We start from the raw sequence: 6,715 nt of genomic DNA on the forward strand, positions 1-6,715 counted from the left end.
CATTAGTTCTGAAATATCAGTTGGATTGTGATACAATCCAAAACGGTATCAAAATTTAAAGGACTATAACCCAAGGTCAATAAAAAGGTACCAAGCCATGGCATATATGGTGGGCAGGGATATGTTTGTGGAACCATTTTCAAGCTCTCAAGAAGACAACACCATGTGTGGAAGATAGCTTTGAGCCGGGAGATGAATTCATCCCAAGACCTTAACAAGGAAACCAGCCCAAGGGCTACTGGCACTCCCATGATATTAAAGAAATTAAATGTGTTCCAAGGCATCTACATACCATTTAAGGAGTGTTTTAGAGTTCCTAGAAAATACAGGAAGGGTTAAGGGGCCCTGAATAGGTCAAAGGAGGGTGTAAGAGGGCTAAAAAGCCCCCTGGAAGGGACTTGTGCCCCACCGGCGCCAATGGTGTGCCCTACCTGCTTAAAGTAGGTCAAACCATTTGCTTAAACTCCCCATAAGAGCTCAAGTTTTACCCCATCTGCGTAATCAGATGCCAAAGTGGCCTGCACTAGAACAACATATGTAACAAATATCCCAAGACTATAAATACTAGCTATCTTCGGTTATTTTCTTATATTTTTGATGTTTATCGAACGATAAAAACACTTGAGAGAGAGTGTTTGAGAGATTGGAAAAGCTTAAGTTGCATTTTTCTTAGAAATGGTGGGTGTAAGGGCGTATTGATTCCCTTGCATTTAGGTTAAGCGATTGGTGCTTGTTGATAGTTGAATTAGGGGTTTAAGAGTTTACCATACTCTTTAGTTGTTAATTCTTTAATCATCTTTTTTCTATATATTATCTTTCTCAATCTACCCTTTTATCTCTTTACTTTTCGTATTTTAATTTCGTCAATTCTTTAGTGCTTGTGTTTGTTTTTAGTTTCCGTGGTTCAATCTTGTATGTTTAGGTATCATATCCTAGCTTTATTTTATTCCCATGAAGTCTATCTTGGGTATCTCTAGATAGAAAATTAAAAAATTAAAAAATGTCAAAAACATTCTAGATAAAAAAAAGACAAAAAAATTGTGTTTGTGAGCCATTTTTGTTGTTTCTATAATAGTTTCTCCCTCAAGTATTATTAGGGTTGTAACCTTGATATTTATGGCTTGATTGAGTAACTTTGCAAAGAGCCCACCATTGTTGTCATGAACTTGAAGAAAAGAGTTCTTAGTTCAATGGATTTTTTGTTGAAATTTGAGGTTGAAATTTTTGGAGAAGTGTTCACTATATTGATAGGAACAATGGGTTAAATTTTTGTCCCATTTGGAGAAACTTCAAAATTTCACATCACAATACGAGCAGGGGCCCTGGCCGGGATGGGCATTCCAAACCATCAAGGTCGGAGAGACCCCTGTAACGGCCCAACCCACTAATGATATTGTCAGCTCTAGGCCCAGCCCCGCTCGGCTTTAAATGCATCACTATGGAGTAAAGTTTTTCTTACTTATATACCCAATATCTTTTTGTGTTTTGCTGATGTAGAACTCTTTATCATAAGTTGGGGTGTTACATACACCCCCATTATGGACTCAGCGTCCTTGTTGTGGTTCACACCACTGAATGGGAATTGTCTAGACTCAGGATTGAGTTTTTTCCTGCCATACTAGGATTTTCCCAAACTTAGTTTGAACCCTGGCCCATATTGACAAGGCTGACATTGGAGTGGCTCTGACACAATTCTTGTCATGACCCAAGCTATATCCCTGGCCTCAACGGGGAACCCAAACAATTAAGGCCTAATAGACCCCAGTGACGGCCCAACACACTAGTGATATTACCTATTCTGTGCCTGGGCCTAGGCCTGCACGGCTTTAAAACGTGTCACTAGGGAGTAAGGATTTTATTACTTATATACCTAGCATACTCCTGTGTTTTTCTGATATGGGACCCTTATCTTTAGTTAGGGTGTTACATTTGTGTTTTTGAAGCTTGAACAAATATAAAATGATTTTGAAAATATGAAGCAATTGGTTGAATATTAAGGCTTAAAGATGTTTGGAATGTGTTTAAAAGGTTGAAAATTTCTTGAGTTTAAAACTTCATCTTATTCCAAGAAATGGTTAAAGAGTTGGAAATTTTTGGTGTTCATATTGTTCTTGAGGTCTTCATATCCTCAAGATCCTAATTTATCAAAAAGTTGTTGTTTGATCCAAGTAAGAGGAAGAAAATTTGGAAAAAGTGTTGGTACAAAAGCATATTCAGAGTATTAAAGAATATTCCAAGAGAAAAGGAAAAAGAAGGGACCATAAAAGCACATTTTTTGGCCTTGTACAAGCTGAATTTCGGCCGATCTGCTTGTTGGTTTAAAACCGTTAATGGGAAAAAGAGGAATTCAATTCAAAAGCTAGCCGCTAAAACAAAGATGGAGTTTGAAGAAGAGAATATGCAGAGAGACTAATTATTTTCTTGATAAAACACCATCGGTAATTCATCACCAACTTAGCAACTTAAATAGTTGCTATTACAACTAAAAATTGGACAAAGAAACAACCTATTTCTACTAAAATTAAAATAATTAATTAGTTTCCTACCAAAGATTGGACTCCTAATTTAACTAGGATTTGTACGTTAAAATAAGAGCTGGAGGAAAAAGAAAAAAACAGTCGCATACTTAAAGCAACTTTCAACACTCCTCCGTGCTTTATGAAATAAAAACACCAATTCTTTGCTTTAGAAGCTCGAACTTGATGACTGGAAGTAGCTTAGTGAACAGGTCTGGTAGCTGGTTTTCAAACTTGTAGTAGATCAGAGTTACTTCTCCCTTTTGCTGCACTTCTCCCAAGAAATAGAACTTGATGTTGAAATGATTTGTCTTCCTATGAAACACCGGATTGTTTGAGATTGCAATAGCTGCATGGTTATTAACTAGAATCTCACTACTGTCATTCTGTTCCATATGTAAATCACACAGTATCTTTCTGAGCCCTAGTGCTTTGTGATAAAAAAAATGTAATTCCTCTCTCCTTCTCCCAGGTCTTTATCTTGGTAGCCAAGTACTCAATGGGGCATAGTATTTTGCTGACAAAAATACGTGCTTTTCTGAATGTTTTAAATTGATGTGGACACCTTTCCCTAGAGCTGTAATGATTTTCATCCTTTTCATACTCATCAAGCCATCTTTCCTCTTGGGATGCATGTTTCCACTTCTCTATTTTATCCAAAATAGTTTTCTTGCTAGCAGCTTCCTCTTTGGCTTTCACCACCTGATCATCCATGCTTGAAAGTAGACCAGAGAGATCACTTCCATACTCCATAAGATGGATTAAACTCTGGCAAGCAGTCTCACTATCTATATCCATATGAAAACTCCTGTAGATTTCCTCGAGCTCATTTTGTCTCTTAAATATCAATTCTCTCAGCTTAATGGTGTTTAGAGCACTTAAACGCTCAACTTCTACTTCAGCCTATTCAATAACGTGAATGGCAATGGATCATTGTCTAGTTATGTCATCAATAGAGAAAGAAACTAAGTAAGTGATATGGTTAAACCTCAATTGTTCCTCCATTGGAATTTCCATGAGGTTTCAAAGTTCTATTAGAGAGCTGCCAAGATCTTAAATTCTTTCTAGTCGTTGCTGCTTCAATTGCTTTAGTGAATTGACTTCACTTGTCAAGTTAGAAAGTGTTTCATTGCTTATGCTCTTTGATTGTCCATTTAAATGATTCTCCAAGCTTGGATTGATATTTGCTATTATCTTCTTGAAATTAAGTGACACAACTATTGTAAGCTCATGAATTGTGCTCATATAGCTATTCACTGAAGATCTAGAAGATGTGACTTCAGTTCTGCCAATCTCTTGGCTGTCAATACTTGTTCATTTACTTGAATAGCCAATTTTTTCTTAAGGGTACCTTTCATCTTTCCAGACAATGGCAAAGAAACTTGTTCTCCAAGGCCAGAAACAAGTTTGGAAATTTTTGCCTCTTTCTCAGATTCGGAATTATTTTTTTTTAGATTTAGATTTTCAGGGTTGTAGTCATCATCCTCTGAGTCATCTGATGGAAGTCCAAAAATAACATCTAGCTTCTCCCTAGACGCAACAGCAGTAGCTTCCTTGGAATATACTTTCTCCCAGTTGTCAGTGACAAAATGGTCTGTTCATTGAAGATCATTACGCAACTCAATACAGTCAACTTTGCAATCGCAACTAGAACAAATCCAGTATTTATCATCAAGTGGGATTTCTTCTTTTAGTAGAGGTAGCTCTACACACAACTAGTGAAATTCACGCTCTTCTTCCAGTGGATTTAATAAGAAACTTCTGCCTCTCATTTTGACTTTAAATAGGTCTTGTATAGATGCTTCCTTGACAGTGTTTATCTTTGAAATACAATTTGAAACCTTTTTCTAATAACTAACCCATACTTAACAAGTTCTGCTCCAAATCGGGTATATAAAGAACATCAGAAATTATTTTAGTGCCAGATTGTGTTCAACTAGAATATAACAACCATGGCCAATTCTAACTTTTGTAACTTTAGTATGCCTTAAATATTTTTAAAATATCTTTATTGCAAGTCATATGATTTGTGCATCCGCTATCGATCAGCCATGACTCGGTTGAGATACTTTTTGTAAAACATAATGCGACAAAGAGATAATCTTCTTCCTGTTCAACAACAACTCAAGCCTCTACATCTTGCTGCTAAGTTTTGTTTATATAGATGATTTCTTCAACCCAAGCTGATTGCACTTAGTGTACTTAGCATCATGCCTTTCCCAACACCTGAAAGGTGTATGTTTGAGCTTGCCGCAATGCTTACAAGGAGGGTAGTTTCCTCTGAAACCACCTATTTTATTTTTGTTGTTATGCACTGCACCTTCTTTATCAGTTGGTTGGTACTTCTTATTCTTCTTCTTCTTAGAACGTCCATCATTGTGATGCTTGGCTAGTATGGCACCTTCGATAACTCCTCCTTATCTCATAACACATCGTTGCTCTTGTACTTGGAAAGAACTTAAGAGCTCTGCAAGTTTGATCTTTGACAATTCCTTAGCCTATTATAAGGTTTTTATGGTAGCCTCAAATATTTCAGGTGCCATTACTAGGATTTTGTCAATGATCCTTGAATCATTGAAAGTGGAACTCAACAATCTAATCCGATTTGCTAAATTAAGAAGTCTTTCAGAGTACTCCTTTATGGTTTCACTTTCTTTCATCATTTGCAGCCCAAAATCACGTACCAGATTCAACATTTGCATCCCTCGAATCCTTTCATCTCCTTCATGCTCAGTCTTGAGATAATCCCATACCTTTTTCACTAATTTTAGAGACATGATACGAGTAAGGATATTAGATAAAACTACAGTAAATAAGCATGCCATTTCCTTTGATTTCCTAGTATTTCTCTCCTTGTGAGATTTAATCTGTGCTACCATGGGATTTTTCAGGAAGGGAGTTATCTCGTATTCATCTTCAACAGCTCCCCATAGATCCAAAGATTGCAGATATGTCCGTATTCTAACTATCCAAATTTGATAACTTTCTCCATTGAAATTTGGTGGTTGCATTAAAGAAAAATTTTCTTCTCTATTCATGGTATCCACTGGATCAGATTGATGCACACACTCACAGGTCCCTTAAGATTAAAGCTCCAATACCAATTGGTGGTTTAAAACCATTAAAGGGAAATAACAGGAATTCAATTCAAAATATAGTCGCTAGAATAGAGATGGATTTTGAAGAAGAGAATATGCATAGAGACAAATTATTTTCTAGTTAAAAGACCGTCTGTAATTGATCACCAACTTAGCAACTTAAATAGTTGCTATTACAACTAAAACTAGGACAAAGAAACAACCTATTTCCACCAAAATTAAAATAATTAATTAGTTTCCTTCCAAAGATAGGACTCCTAATTAAACAAGGATTTTTATGCCAAAAAACGAGCTGGAGAAAAAAAAGAAAATAATTGTTGCATTCTTAAAGCAACTTTCAACACTGCCTTATATCTTCCTTGGAGCTGCAGCTGGCTTGCTAAAGCAGGACCAAGGTATCTCAAAATAGTAGATTATGTGTTGGAGGTATGCCTCTTGTTCTCCAGGTCAGCTCCACATCCACTTAAACATGTTCCAGCACAAAACAAACCATTCCAACTCACGTTTTGTAAGGTTCAACCATTTAACTTCATTTCTTTATTCTTAAATCCATTTTTGATTCTTAAACACTAATTAAAAACTAATAAATAATCTATTTGTTTATTAATTAGCTTTTGAATCAGATTTTTTATTGTGCATTTTTCTCTTTTGTTTTTGTTGTTGTTTCTTGATTCAAGTTTGACAGTTTGTTTTTGAGTTTTAATTTATATTTCAAACAAGAATCCATTCTGTCCACAAGTAGATATTGCGACCCTATGTACCACCAGAGTATAAACAATCTTCAACATTTGTCGATCCAATTGTGAAGTCTACAAAGGTGAGAATTTTTAGGAGTGTGGTGAGAAACTTTTACTAATAATCTTGTTTGTTCATTTTGTAGGTACAAGGAGTTACACGTAATTATGTCTTCGGTAGCATCGAATATATATGACTATGACATTGGGGACTATGATTGTGGAGAACAAAGTTATGACTATAACGAAGATGGGGATTATGGAGGCTTTGAATATAGCCATGATCAAAAGTTGTGTGAGAATGAGGGAAACTATTTCGTAAGACAATATGAGATGAATTATGATCCTAGTTCCTATAGAGATTATG

General features: G+C 35.9%; 1 pseudogene; it reads right to left on the reverse strand.

The window, feature by feature from the left end:
- Positions 1-2,918: 2,918 nt before the first annotated feature.
- On the reverse strand, positions 2,919-5,554 carry LOC107872012 (annotated as a pseudogene).
- Positions 5,555-6,715: the final 1,161 nt, after the last annotated feature.

Source organism: Capsicum annuum, unplaced genomic scaffold (assembly GCF_002878395.1).
Source record: "Capsicum annuum cultivar UCD-10X-F1 unplaced genomic scaffold, UCD10Xv1.1 ctg995, whole genome shotgun sequence".
Taxonomy (NCBI): Eukaryota; Viridiplantae; Streptophyta; class Magnoliopsida; order Solanales; family Solanaceae; genus Capsicum; species Capsicum annuum.